This window comes from Myotis brandtii, unplaced genomic scaffold, assembly GCF_000412655.1.
Source record: "Myotis brandtii unplaced genomic scaffold, ASM41265v1 scaffold363, whole genome shotgun sequence".
In the NCBI taxonomy this organism is placed as follows: Eukaryota; Metazoa; Chordata; class Mammalia; order Chiroptera; family Vespertilionidae; genus Myotis; species Myotis brandtii.
In genome coordinates, this window is record NW_005363938.1 from 2,302,571 (window position 1) to 2,317,264 (window position 14,694).

At 47.6% G+C, this 14,694-nt stretch overlaps 2 pseudogenes; one reads left to right on the forward strand and one right to left on the reverse strand.

Moving 5' to 3' along the window:
* Nucleotides 1-533: 533 nt before the first annotated feature.
* Nucleotides 534-10,636, reverse strand: LOC102240453 (annotated as a pseudogene).
* Nucleotides 10,637-12,995: 2,359 nt separating this feature from the next.
* Nucleotides 12,996-13,515, forward strand: LOC102240754 (annotated as a pseudogene).
* Nucleotides 13,516-14,694: the final 1,179 nt, after the last annotated feature.

Sequence of the window (14,694 nt, forward strand, 5' to 3'; positions counted from 1 at the left end):
GAGGTTTCACAAACTTGTAAAGTCTGAACAGTAGCCTTTTTGCTTCTGGCAACATTCAAATTAGCATCTGGAAGGGGGCATAGCCAGTCCATCATCTGGTTCAGGGTTGGAGGGTATATTCCAGGATTCATGGCAGCATTTTCAGTTCACTTCAAATAAAGGAGCTACGATACTGGAGAAGCAGAAGCAATGCTGTGCTGGGATGTCTTTCACATCGGGTGGGAGAAACATGTCACTCATTCATTGCAGTTAGTGGAGCTGCTCTGTTTGGTATTGCAGGGCAGGAGGTAGTCTCCTCTGTTGTGTCCTGAGGCTTTTCATTGAATTATTTAAAAAAATATTCTTACTGATTTCAGAGAGGAAGGGAGAAAGAGATAGAGACATCAATGATGAGAGAGAATCATTAATCAGATGCCTTTTGCATACCCCACACTGGGGACTGGGCCCACAACCTGGGCATGTGCCCTTGACCAGAATTGAATCCGGGTCCCTTCAGTCCACAGGCCAACGCTCTATCCACTGAGCCAAACCGGCTAGGGCTGGACCCCTGTTTCTTGAAGACTGCCATTACCAATGCTTGAGAACATCTTGAAGCAAGCACAGGTGACGGCTTCAGCAATGTCAGAGACTGCTGTAGACAGAGCGGTAACATCTATACATGGGTCTCTTCTAGGCGACCTCCACTGAGCCAGGGCACGAGCTGTGAGGAAGCACGTGAGTTTGGATAAATGATCGGAGAGTTCTAGGGTAAAATGATGGTTCTGTTTCCCATCTTCCCAGAGGTCCTATTACTGTGTCCCCAATAATCATAGGAAAGTCAGATGTCTGCTTAATAGCCAAAATTTTGAGTAGTTCTACTTCCGTGTGTTTTTCTGAATCTTTCTTTATGGTTTTAAAAGTTGTTTGGATGCTGGAGCCTCTGGCTGGATACTTGCTTCAGTTTTTCTTCTCCTTAAAATTCTCTTTGATGGCTCTGAGTTCTGGGGTCCACGTCCACACCCCTGCGAGGTTTCCCAGTTTACACACTGAGGCACAGCCCGAGTGCATGGACCGTGCCTATGCTTGCATTTTCCAAGCGCATCTGCTGGCGATGGCACTTCACACTTGTTTGGAATCACAGTTAGAAATTTTCCATGTAGCATAAACAGATGTCCCCCGTAATACCAGAGCTGACTGCTGGTCCCTTGTGGTAATTCTTTTGAAACTGTGGTGTTCGAAATTTTGTGTTCCATATGGAGAGGCATTCCTTAGAAGCTGGTAGTGGTGATCCCAGGACCGCTACACGGTCTTGATCCAGGATGCCGAGCGCAACACCATTTTGAGCCTTCCCAGACACTACTGTCTTGAGCAACAGTGATCTCACTCCCCTCTGATTTTGATGATTTTTCTGGGTCACTCGAATATATTGGTATCAAGGTTTCATATATGCATCCATCAGAGCTTAATGACGTCGAAGAGGTGAATTTCGGACCCACAGATGCAGTAAAACTCCGTTAACAGATCTTCCTTCTTGTTTAAGTCAGAGTGTGTATTTGCTTAAGCCACGTGAGTTAAACATTTGTACATAAAGTAATTTCCATGTTTTCCAGTAATAAAGATTAAAACAGGATGCCTAGGTACCATGACAAACCATGTCCACTTAATCACTGCTTCCTCAGGATAACAGTTTCAGTTTTCTGCTGGGGCTCTGCAAGCAAGGCCTCTAACACACACACGGCCCCTTCCCTGGATGGCACCAAGGGCCCATCCTTCGTGTTGAATGTGTCTATGTACCTCAGCTGACAGCTTAGCTTTAAATACTTAATCCAGGTTTTCATCTTCATTATTCCATAATCTCAAAACCTTGTTGTCCTGAACAACAGTATACTTTCCGGTTTAGAAGTTGCACACAGCTGGGCGTGTATCATTTGACCTTGTTTTACTGACCAAGGGTTTCTGCTCAGAAACCTAGCAACATTAAGATAACACACACTATTCACAGAGTCAATTTCTGACTATAAAAGCAATTAAATTTACAACTAAAATGATAGTCTTCAACACATTTCCTACATTAACAAAAAGACAAATACTGTATGATTCCACTTAAGACAGAGCAGAGTGGTGGCTGCCAGGGGCTGGGGGTGTGGGGAGGCCCTGTTGAGTAGGTGCAAAGTTTCAGTTCTGCCAGTGCAAGGAGCTCTGGAGATGGATGGTGGTGATGGCTGCCCAACACGGTGACTGTACTTAGTATCCCGAACTGTCACCTTTAAAAAGACGGTTAAAATAGTAAATGTTATGTTATGTGTATCCTACACCAATTACAAATATAAGAACTTTAAAAAAATAGTTAAAATGAAAACATCAACAATAGTACGTTTGAAAAATGGATTCCATTGTGCCTTTGAACAGGGGCCTGGGAAATTAAGTAAGCCGAGCTGGGATCACGCCCGTGCACATCCTCCACTGTGCTCCTGTGCAGGGCTTGCAAAATGTCACTCCATTCGGCAGCCCAGGTGAAAACCAAGTGTCATCAGAAGAGTCAAAGCAAGCAAACAGCATAGGGGACTGTTGGCACCCTGTCCCCAAAACTTCAGAGGTGATTGATTATCTAGCTTCTTAAAGAAACAAGAAACTATATTCAGCAGCCCACAAAAAGAATTCCTCTCTACCCCACCACCAGAAGTAAAGCTGCCTAAAAGGTGTGCCTTTAGCTTTGGGCGTGGGGCGTGTAGATATCCCGGGACTATACTCTAGGGTTTACAGCATGAAGTTGGCAACAGATGATTCTTAATCAAGATTCCCATTAAGATACCAAGAAAACGAAAAACCCCACAAAACCCCACAACGCTTTTCCCCGAGGGAAGAAGTGTATGGACACAGGGATAAACCAGTCCCCGCCATGTCAGCCGTCCTCTCTCGTCCAAGCAGTCTCCCTTCAGACCCTTCAGTGGGCAGCTGAGCTGACAGAGATCCCAGGAGGGATCTTGGCAAGGCCATCTCCGAGGTCCGAAGCAGAAGCACAGGTTTCCTTTTCTTTCCGAGTCTGACCCACGTGCACTTAGACGCTCTGTGCCTACAATTCGGAAATACGCCTCTCTCTCCAGGAAAGCAACCAAGTCACATTCCAGACCTCATTCAGCGAGCTGCGAAGCCACACCGGCTTTCCAAATAGCCCGCTCGCTGCTCACCCCTCTTTTTCTGAGGCTGTGAGAAACCCCAGGCTCCTGTTCTGCGCTCAGCAATGGGGAGACAGCAGTGGGGTGCTCCTGTCCCATCGCCCTCACCTCAGAGAAGACGAGAGTCCTGCTGCTGTCCTTGACTGAAAGCTGGGCTGTTCTGTCGCCCTGCTCCACGCGTAGGAGTCTGTCAGGCCCAACATCCGAGGGTATTGCAGACGACGTGAATTCCTCCTCCAGGGCTGCCTGCTGTCTGGGCAAACCTGTGGACCCCCATACTCCCTCCTGCAGGCTTTCTGCTTCATCTCTCCACGATCTGTATTTGAATACGGCCTCCATATAATTCTGGTGGACACTAGACCAGGGATTTTTACCTGTGAGCAGCCAGATAGTAAATGTTTCAGCCTTGTAGCCATTCCATCTCTGTAGCAGCTACTGAACTCTGCTGTTCAGTGTGGAAGTAGCCACAGGTAATACGTAAATGAAGGGGAGAGATTTGAAATTCATATAATGTCAAATGTTAGGAAACACTATTATTATACTTTTGATCTTTCTAACCACTTAAAACATGTAAAAGCCATTTTCCTGGGCCACACAAAAGCAGGCGGTGGTCCGGGTTTAGCCAGCACCATGGTTTGCCAATCCTGGCTAAGACTGACAAGATTCATCCTTGTAACTGGGAAGGGCCCAGCTTCCCTTGCAACAGAAAGAGCCCCAGTTCCTTAAAAAATTGAGATCTGGTTTACAAAGATGAAGGGGCACGTTGCTGTTGTATGTCACCTGCAGCGTTTGGTACAGCAAGCTCCCAACTTCTGGTCAGCAGAACCATTCTTGCCAAGAATCAACTTACTCAGTGTCTTGCTTTTAGAGTCTAGACTGTTTTATTTCTTAGGCAGCTTTTTCATCTTTCCACTGAAGACAGTCTTCATTGTCCTGGAAAATCTTGACATAATCCATTCTGATACCCGAAACTCCAGCTATTAATCCCTGGTGGCATCAGAGCCTGGGACGGTAACGGTATATGCATCCAGGACAGTCTTTCAAGCTCCTGCACTTCCTTTGTGAGCCTCTGAGATGGAGTTCCCTACTGCTGTTTTGTAGACCGGGCAACTGAGCAATGGAGTATCAAAAAGGTTACAGACACAGTGTCTAGAGCTACAGTGCAGCTTCCCAGTTCTGTGATTTTTCTGCCAGTTCTCTGGGCTACTCCCTGGAGGGTTGACAATTCTGTGGTCTGGCTGTTAATTTGAGACCCAGCTCTAGCCCTCTGTAAATAAGATGATAGTTAGAAAAAGGGAATTCTTTGTTGTTTTCCTCTCTCTGGAGAATAGAGAGTTGAAGTCTCTGCAGTTTGACATGAGCCAAACTGAATTGTGTCCTCCCAGAATCCACATGTTGAAGCCCTAGGGGTTACCTAGTGTGCGGGTATTTGGAGTTGGGACCTTAGGGGGAGATTAGGTTTAGATGAGGTCATTTCCTCCCAGAATCCACATGTTGAAGCCCTAACCCCTATTGTGAGGGTATTTGGAGATGGGACCTTAGGGGGAGATTAGGTTTAGATGAGGTCATGAAGGTGTGGGGCCCTATGGTGGGATTAGTGCCCTTATAAGAGACCTCTGGTCTCTCTGCCATGTGTGGACTGCCAGTCTTCAGAATCTCTGTTGTTTATGCCCCCCACTCTATGGTACTTTGTTGTGGCAGCACAAGATGACTAAGAGCATGGGGCCTGGGCCTGGCCTGTCAGGAATATCAGATTGCTCAGAATGAAGGGTGAAAGGTGAAAGCTTAAAAGCTTCTCAGTTTGGCGCTCTCCACCCGTTATCACTGCCAGTCCCTTTAGTTCAGAATGTGGGTGCATCTTGTGTGGAATTGAGAGGATTGGAATTCATAGAAGCTATAGTAAAAATAGCATCATAGATCATCACTGTCTTTTTAGAACTTGCTGTAATTGTTGCTGAAGCTACAGGAAACCATGGTTTAAGCAAATAGGGGGTATTTTCCTCCTATAGCAAGACATCTGGAAGTGGTGGCGTTGGGGTTGTTTTTGTGGCCCTGGTTAGCATCTCTGAGACTCACCTGGCCTCCCTCTCAGGCTGGTCTCATGCTGCCTGCTGTGGCTCTAGCCCAACCGTGGGCAAACTACGGCCCGCGGGCTGAATCCGGCCCGTTTGAAATGAATAAAACTAAAAAAAAAAAAAGACCGTACCCTTTTATGTAATGATGTTTACTTTGAATTTATGTTAGTTCACACAAACACTCCATCCATGCTTTTGTTCTGGCCCTCCGGTCCAGTTTATGAACCCATTGTGGCCCTCGAGTCAAAAAGTTTGCCCACCCCTGCTCTAGCCTCATCTGACAAGGTCTAAAGGCAGGTCTGGGGAGTGACGGGCATGTGGGAGTTCAGACAGTTTCTTTTTGTATTAGTTTTCCAAATCACTCCAAAACGTAGCAGCTTAAAACAACAAACATTTATTCTCTGTGGCCAGGAATTCAGGTGTCCCTCAGCTGTGTGGTTCTGGATCAGGATGTCTCCTGAGGTTTCAGTCAGGATGTTGGCCAGGGCTGCAGTCATCTGAAGGCTTGACTGGGGCTGTGGGACCTGCTCCAAGGTGGATCCCACACACGCCATCAAGTTGGTGTTGTCAGCTGGGGCCTCTTCTTCATAGGGGACTCTCCACAGGGCTGCTTTAGTGTTCTCACAACCTGTCATCATGGTCCCCAGAGGATTTGATCCGAGAGCACAGGAGAAAGCCACAGCGCCTCTCACGCTCTGATCCTGGAAGTCACACATTGTCACTTCTGCTGTGTCTTGTTCATTACAAGTGAGTCACTACATTTAGTTCACACTCAAGAGGAAGGGAATGAGGCTCCACAGTTTGATGGAAGGAGTATTGAAGAATTTGTGCACAAATTTAAAATCACTGCACTCTTTATCAATCTCCCCACCCCTCTCTCTTTTTAGTCAGAGAGGAAGATCTTTTCCAGAGGGCTCCCTCCCTTATATCTCATTGGCTAGTCCTATCTTCCCCCAAACCAAGGCACTGAGCCAACTTTCCTGAGATCAGAATCCTTGAACAGAACTGGGGTTCTGTTAGTAAGAAGAATTGGGGTGGGGAGGATGGCTTTGGATGGCTATTGACAGTGTCTGCCACAGTACTTTACATATTTGATCTTTAGTTCTCCTAACAACCTTGTAAAAGTATGATCATTACCCATAATTTGCAAATTCAGAAACTATGGTTGAGGGAAGTAATTCCACTGAGGTCATACAGCAAATAGGGTGGGAGGACCAGGCCCATCTAGCTCCAAGCCACACCCTCTCCACTGTCCATCATAACGGTGGCTCTATTGGGAGGTGGGGGGATTTCGATGCCCAGGGGACACTCGGCAATGTTTTGAGGTATTTTTGGTTGTCACAACTGAGTGGAGTGGGGAGAGTCCAGGGTTGCTCCTGAACATCCTGTGATGCATAGGACAGCTCCACAACAGAGAATTATTTGACCCAAAATTTCGACAGTGTTAAGGTGTCAAGGTTGAGAGCCCCTATATTAGAACAAGTACTTGGAGGGAAGGGATCATGTTATCTCAGTCACTTCTGAATCCTCTGTGCTGAGCCTGGTCCTGACACATTGTAAGTGTCCACATTGTGAGACTCAATGAATGCTGACTGAGTAGATGAGCAAACTTGCCACATGGAATTCCGGAATCCAGGAGGCATAGACTTGGAGAAGTGCAGGATCATGGGGGGTAGGGAGTAACATTCCCCTCCCAATGGACTCCTCCAAGCCCCCAGCTTCCTTCAGTCTCCGGAGAACTGGTGGGGACATTAGTCCAACACAGCCTATGTTCCCCACTTGCCAAAGGGGGCTGACTGATGGATGGTAGTCAAGGTCAGTCACCTGTTTATCTCTGAGATCCTGGAAATAGAGGGACCAAATAAAGAAACACTTCTCTGAATCTACCCATTTTTAAATGGACTAACCACCCAGGAGGAAACAGTAATTTATAGCTTCCTACCCTTCCCTCCTTGCTCTCTCTCTGTAGGCAGTTGCTGGTGCTTCAGGGCAAAAATAATGAAATTTCCTTCTTGTGTCAAAACTTTTTTCCCCGGGAGTCAGAGCCCCAGCATCAGCCAGGGTGGAAGACCTGGGTTCTGGGAGCTGCGTCCGAGGCGCTGGGTGTGCACACAAGTTCAGCTTCCTGGAATAGGCTGGGCTGGCAGTGATTGATAATTAATTACCTTGCCACTGACATTTCATTGCCCGCCAGCTCTTCATTGGATGTTTCTGTATCATGTCAGGATATGAGAAAAAGCAATAGTCTGTAATGGATAGGCAAGACCAGTTTTTTTCTAGACGTCAGTTTTTACAGTAAAGATAGAGCCTTGAATTTACTCTAAATGTGTCTCTGGTTTGGCACCACCAGCAGCATGTGTATCATATCCTCACAAAACTCAGAGATTATTGTGTCCGTTTTGCAGTTGAAATGGGCTCAGAAAGGTTAAGTGGCTTGACCAAGATTCCATAGACAATTAGTGGGATAGCAGGGATTTGAACCTAGGATAGTCTGTTCACCACCCACAGCCCACAACCCTGCAGTCTCCAAGTTTCCAGGGCTGTCGGGCTCTCAAGCCGTGCTCTGGTGGTGAGTTGGACCCCTCCTCCAAAGTCTTGGCTACTGCTAGAGATGGAACGTTTGTGCACTGCCCTCTCCGCCCTCCCAATTCATATGTTGAAATCTTTTTTTTTTTTTTAAAATATTTTTATTGATTTTTTACAGAGAGGAAGGGAGAGAGATAGTTAGAAACATCCATGAGAGAGAAACATCGACCAGCTGCTTCCCGCACGCCCCCTACTGGGGATCCAGCCTGCAATCAAGGTACATGCCCTCCACAGGAATCAAACCTGGGACTTTTCAGTCCACGGCCCGAGGCTCTATCCATTGAGCAACGGGTCAGGGTCATATGTTGAAATCTTAACTCCCATTGTGATGGTATCTGTGGGTGCGGCCGTTGGGATTAGGCCTGAGGGTAGAATTGTTTTAAACCATGTCAAAGCACAGAATTCTCAGAACAACGCTAACTGAAGATCCGTAATAAATCCTGGTGGTGAGGAGATTGTCATAGCTAGCTCCTGAGTTACCTGCATTCTCAACCTTTGACCCTCCCATCTTCATATGAGCAGAGGACTGCTCTCATAGGACCAAAGTGCTGGTGTTTGCTCAAAGAGAAAGGAAATTTAAGACTGAGGGCTAGTCTGGAAGCCATAGCCTCTCTTTAGCCCACGTTCTGAGAAAGGTTAAGCAAATTGTTGAGTTACATAATGTGATGGAGGCGTTAGCTGATGCCATGTTGGTAAGCCTGCTGCAGTTTATGTCTATCAAATCAACACATTGTGTACCTTAAACCTACACAATGTTTTACGTCAATTCTATCTCAATTACAAAAATTACCTTTGACCAGAGTAGCAATTTTCAGCCTTTTTCATCTCATGGTACACATAAACTAATTACTAAAATTCTGTGACACACCCAAAAAAACATTTTTGGCCGTTCTGACAGAAAAGAGGTATAATTTTGATTCATTTACACTGGATGTTGTTGTGTTGGCTCTTGTCATTTTTTCATTTGACGGTGCCCCTGACCAAATAGTCAGGTATTGTATGTTTTAACAATTCTTGCGGCACACCGGTTGAAAATCGCTGGACTGGGTCGAAGGCAAGTTTGGGGTTCCACTAAGAAATGTATGTCTCCCAGAGACATAGACTTCCTCGCCTGGCAAATCTCCGTCAGCTCAGTAAAAACCGTCATAGCTTCGTGGCTGCAAAGCTGACTTTTGTTTCCATGTGAACTGCTCTTAGAAAGGTCCGATGCAGATCCGGAAGATCAGGGGCAGGTCAAGTAACTTATTTTCTTGAAATAGGCTACCAAACACAAAACATATGAGGGACAGTAGACATATATTTTCACATCGGTCTCCTCAGCCCTGCTTTCTCATCGGTGCCCTTCCCTTGGCCTCTTCTCTTGGACCTGTGAGGGCTCTTCTCAGGCTTGTTATGGGGAGGTGTGGGTGGAAGAGAGAGCTGGCCTGTGGCTCCTCACGGCCCCATCACAGCCACTTTCCTGTGTTCTGGGACACCTGAAATCTGGTGGCTGTCACGTGGCCAGCTGTCAGGGAAGCTCAGCCGTGCTCTGCTGAGGGTCTGATTTGTGGAACAGACTGAAATCAGACAGAGCCCATGGGGTCCCGGTGGGTGGGGCTCTGGCTCCCTGTGCTGCTGGCAGTGCCATCTGGCTGTCCTGGAGGTGCTGAGGGGTGTGGCCTCCACATGGATAGTGTCTGAGGGAAGAGCTGGCAGATTGCTGGGAGGCTGTCGGGCTGGTAGTTGTTGGGGACAGAAGCAGGTTCAGAGAGTGCTGGGGAGGCGTGGCCAGCTACTCCCAGGGCTCTTGGCAACTCTGTCAGAAGGCTGTTTCCAGACCGCCTCTGTCTGGTCCCTCCTCCTCTTCCCTCATTATCCCCTCACTGCATCTCTGTGGCCTGAGACTTTCCCACCAGCCTAATGTAAGGCCGTGGTGTAGAACAAAAGCTAGGTTGGCTCTGTGCACAGTGGGTGAGATCATTTGAGAATGAAAAGCAGCTTGTCTGAGCCTGCTCAGGCTCCGTCACAGAATACCACCGTCTGGGTGGTTTAAGCAACAGACATTGATTACTCACAGTTCTGGAGGCTGGAAGTCCAAGACCAGGTTGCCAGCTAACTTCATTTCTGGTGAGAACTCTCTTCCTGGCTTGCAGATGGCTACCTTTTTACTGTGCCCTCACATGGCTGAGAGATCCCTCTCTTTCCATCTTCTTATAAGGTCATCAATCCCATCATGAGGCCCCATCATGAGGCCCCATCCTCGAGGCCTCATTTAACCCTAATCTCCAGTAGCTTCGTCTCTAAACACCATTACACTGGGGGTGAGGACGTTAACATATGAATTTTGGGGAGGAGGCACATTCAGTCCATAACACAGCTACTGAACTCCGCCCTGTCCCATGTGCACGGAGCTGCCAGTCTTGCCTGGAGGCCTAATGTCTTGATAAGATATGAGGGGAACTTTCCATAATATTCACCCAAAGAGAATGGGCTCTGCAGAGGTCATTCTATCCAGGCCCAAGACCTCAGGCTGTCGAAACCAGAGGCCAAGGTCAGGGAGGGAGTCAGGAGTCTGCAAGGCAATCAGGGGAGAGGCCAGAACCCAATGGAGCCTTGAGGAATGAATGAGAGGGCTTGGAGGCAGAGGGAGGGGCATTGTGGGCAGGAAGCGCCCAGGTAAAGGCCTGGAGTGGCAGTCGGGGTGGAGGTGTAGAAGCTGGTTGGCATGAACACATAGTGTCAAATAGAGACCCACTGTGCAGGGACAAGCGTTGGATGCTTTCCCGTACCAGACTTGTCCTTCCTGCAGAGCACAGTGACGTCCACTCACCTGTTCTCCATCCTGGCGGGCCTTGGGTGTGGTCAGGAGCAGAGGAATGCGAGCCAGAGGCCAGGGGTTCAATCCTGGCTCTGACTCCTTTTCAGCCGTGTGACCTGGGGGCAAACCACTGAGTTATCAGAGCCTCAGATTCCTCACTAGTAAAATGGGGGAAATGCCTCATGTGCTCTCCTGAGGGCCTTAGGTGATGATGGATGAGGAAGTGCCTGGTGATCAGTAAAGACATTCAGCCATATCTTCTGAGCATCTATTATGTGTCCCAAAACCAGTTGCTGGGGCCCACAGAGGAGTCTTGGGTGGGTGGCGGATGAATGGGCTGGTGGGCTCATGGCTGGAGCCTCAGGCCTCCACGGCCACTCGCCTGCCCCGGCTCGGCCAAGTCACTCTGGTCCATTTGCCTCTCTGGGGCACCTGCTGATCCTCGCATGATTGGAGCTCTTCTGTGGGTGCTGATTCCTCTCTGTGGAGGCCATGGTGGCTTTGATGGGTCCAGCCATCCTCAGGCTGTCCCATTGGCATGGGAGAGTGAGGCTTATTACTGACAGTCCAACAAGTGTGTCTGTTCATCCCATCTACCCACCCATCCATCCTAAGCCTTAAGGAATTTCAGCTTTGGAAAGGACTCCCTTTATTTATTATTTTTTAAAAATTGATTTCAGAGAGAGAGAGATAGAAACATCCATGATGAGAGAATCATGGATCGACTGCCTCCTGCACGCCCCCCACTGGGGATTGAGCCCGCAACCCAGGCATGTGCCCTTGACCGGAATTGAACCTGGGACCTTTCAGTCTGCAGGCCATTGCTCTATCCACTGAGCCAAGCCGGTGAGGGGAGGGCTCCCTTTTTTTGTAAGCAGAGACAGCCTGAAAAGGGGAACATTTCTCAGCATCAATGACAGGTCCTGTGCCAGGGATTCAGGGCTGGGTCAGATTTGTCTCTGTCCCCATGGATCAGGCCTGATATGACTTCTCCCGAACCTCCTGAACTCCCGAGCTATCTTCCCCATCTCCACTGGTATCCCAGCCCAGGCCACCACTAGCAGAAAGGTTAACCATGGCACTGCCACTGCAGTCCGAGAGAGGGCACCCTTCTGCCCTCCACTGACCATGGGCTTCAGCTGCCAGCCAGCCAGTGGGTGAGCAGCTCCAAAGTACAGGCTAGAGCCTGCCTTCTGGGTCCACTCTTGCTACCGACTCTCCTAGGCTGTGTTCCTTGAAAGCCACTCAGAGATGGAGATTTGCCTGCAAGAAGTTGACTGGATGGGGGAGCTACATCCATGAAGGAGTGAGAGAGGCAGAATTAGGTGAAGGGAACAGTCCGACTATGATGAGGTGGTAGCTGAGGTTTCAGCTAACCCCACTGGGAGCTCTGAAGCTGGGAAAGACCTTCCACTTCGTGTCCACCACTGACCGGTAATCATGTGTGGACTGCTCCCTGGAGGCGTGATCTTGGGTGAGGCAGCTCCCTTTGGCCGAGGGAGATTTCTGGGGGGGACTCAGTGGTGAGCCATAAGGAGTCAATGCCCTTCGCTCTCAGGGGTGGTCTGTGCAGCACCATGAGGTGGCCACCACATCCACTATCCTTCAAGGTCACTGTCTGTAACGTAGAATGAACTAGTGATGGGTCCCTGGACCCTGTGTGCCCAGGACTCTCCCTTCTCCTACAACAACCCTCTCTGTGGCTGTGGTGGTGGCTGCTCGTCTTCCATGTTGACTCCCTGGCCAGAGTTGACTCGCTCAGTGGAGGGGAGCTCACTGGGGCCGGCCCACTGTCATACCTGTCTTGATGGCCACGGGTGAATGGCCAGTTATAGGCACCTGCACTAACCTGGTGCAAATAATTTTCCCAGGTGGTGAGGCTGTTTCTGTGTGGAACAGACTGTGTTAATCAGCACTTCCCTGAGGATGGGTGGCCTCTATGGGAATCTTGGGAACTTTGGAGCCTGGGCAGAAGGTCAGCTGCGGTGGGAGAGGCGGATCTTGTGTGCAGAGGGGAACAGATGGAAGTCAGGGACCCATGAGCCTGGTGAGCTCCAGGGCCCTGGTTTCAGCTGTTCCTAAAGCTCACCCTCTTCCCTGCCTTTCCCATTTTAATAAATCCCCCTTTTTGTTTAAGTCAGTTTGAATCAGGTTCACCCTTTTGTCAATTTTATAAATTTCCAACTTCACAAACCCCTCTAGGCCGGCTCTAGAGGTCACAGCTGGGGAGCCTAAGGGCTATGTCCAGCCTTCAACTATATTTTGTTGGGTTGGTATGTTGTTTAAAAAAATCTAGTTTCAGTAATACATTGAGCTCCATAAAGACAATACTGGGCACTGTAGCTGGAGGGGAACTGGGCTACTGAGGAAAGATAATTAAATATGGGCAAAGGCGATCCTAAGAAGCTGAGAGGCAAAATATCATCATATGCTTTTTTTGTGTGTGCAAACTTGCCAGGAGGAGCCCAAGAAGAAGCACCCAGATGCTTCTGTCAACTTCTCAGAGTTTTCTAACAAGTGCTCAGAGAGGTGGAAGACCGTGTCTGCTAAGGAGAGGAAAATTTGAAGACATGGCAAAGGCAGACAAGGCCCGTTATGAAAGAGAATTGAAAAGTTATATCCCACCTAAAGGGGAACAAAAAAGAAGTTCAAGGGTCCCAAAGAGGCTTCCTTCAGCCTTTTTCTTGTTTTGTTCTGAGCATGGTCCGAAAATCAAAGGACAGCATCCTGGCGGGTCCATTGGTGATGCTGCCAAGAACCTGGGCGAGATGTGGAGTCACTGCTGCCGACGACAAGCAGCCAGATGAGAAGATGGCTAAGCTGAAGGAGAATATGAAAAGGAGATTCTGCACACTAAGCTAAAGGGAAGCCTGAGGCAGCAAAGAAGAGGGTCGTCAGGTAAAAAAACAAACAAACAAACAAAAACAAAAAACAAGGCTAGAAAAAGAAGAAAGAGGAGGAAGATGAAGAAGATGATGATGTATAAGTTGATTCTGGTGCAGTTTTTTTTTTCTTGTCTATAAAGCATTTAATCCCACTGTATACAACTCATTCCTTTTAAAGAAAAAATTGAACTATAATGCTGTGTAAGGTTTGTTTTTAAATTGCACCATGTCTCTCTTTTTTTAAAAAATATATTTTATTGAATTTTTACAGAGAAGAAGGGAGAACTTGTTTTTAAATTGCACCATGTCTCTTTTTTTGTATAGTTACCACACGACTGAATGTGTCTTTGGATAGCCCTGTCCTGGTGGTATTTTCAGTAGCCACTACCCTTGCCTGGTACAGGTTGGGGGTTGTAAATTGGCATGGAAATTAAAGCAGGTTCTTGCTGGTGCCCAGCACAAATTCGTTATATATGGGGATAGTATTTTCTCATTTTCAGTTGTCTCTGATGCACCTTACACGGAATAAAGCTCTTTTTTTGTATAGTTACCACACTACTGAATGTGTCTTTGGGTAGCCCTGTCCTGGTGGTATTTTCAGTAGCCACTACCCTTGCCTGGTACAGGTTGGGGGTTGTAAATTGGCATGGAAATTAAAGCAGGTTCTTGCTGGTGCCCAGCACAAATTCGTTATATATGGGGATAGTATTTTCTCATTTTCAGTTGTCTCTGATGCACCTTACACGGAATAATCGTTGTTCGTTATTATAGAATACAACTCTATAATTTTAAAAAAAGCCATAGCTGTTTTGCTGACACTCTGAACGCTTCTAAGCAAATACAATTTTTAAATTATAGAAATCCGGTTGTAATAATTTAATAATTGGGGATTTACGTAGCATCTGGCCCTTTGGAAATAGTTGGTGCATGTAAGATTAGAAACAGCCAGCCCACCTTTCAGTGGGCCAGGCACTCCAGTTTGCCACCGACCTCGCCATTCCCTATTGTTTTTCATTTCTTCCTTTTTCTTCATTCACGCACCTGCCTGTGCTCTGCAGGCATCTTGGTTTGTGGATCCTATTTTATACAGATTCCTGAATTGTATGCTCTTTCCAACTTCAGGTTCCCAGAGGAACAGATACTGTACATTGTAGAGGGAACAAGTAAAGTAGGCGAGAACTCTAGGGAAGCCTAAG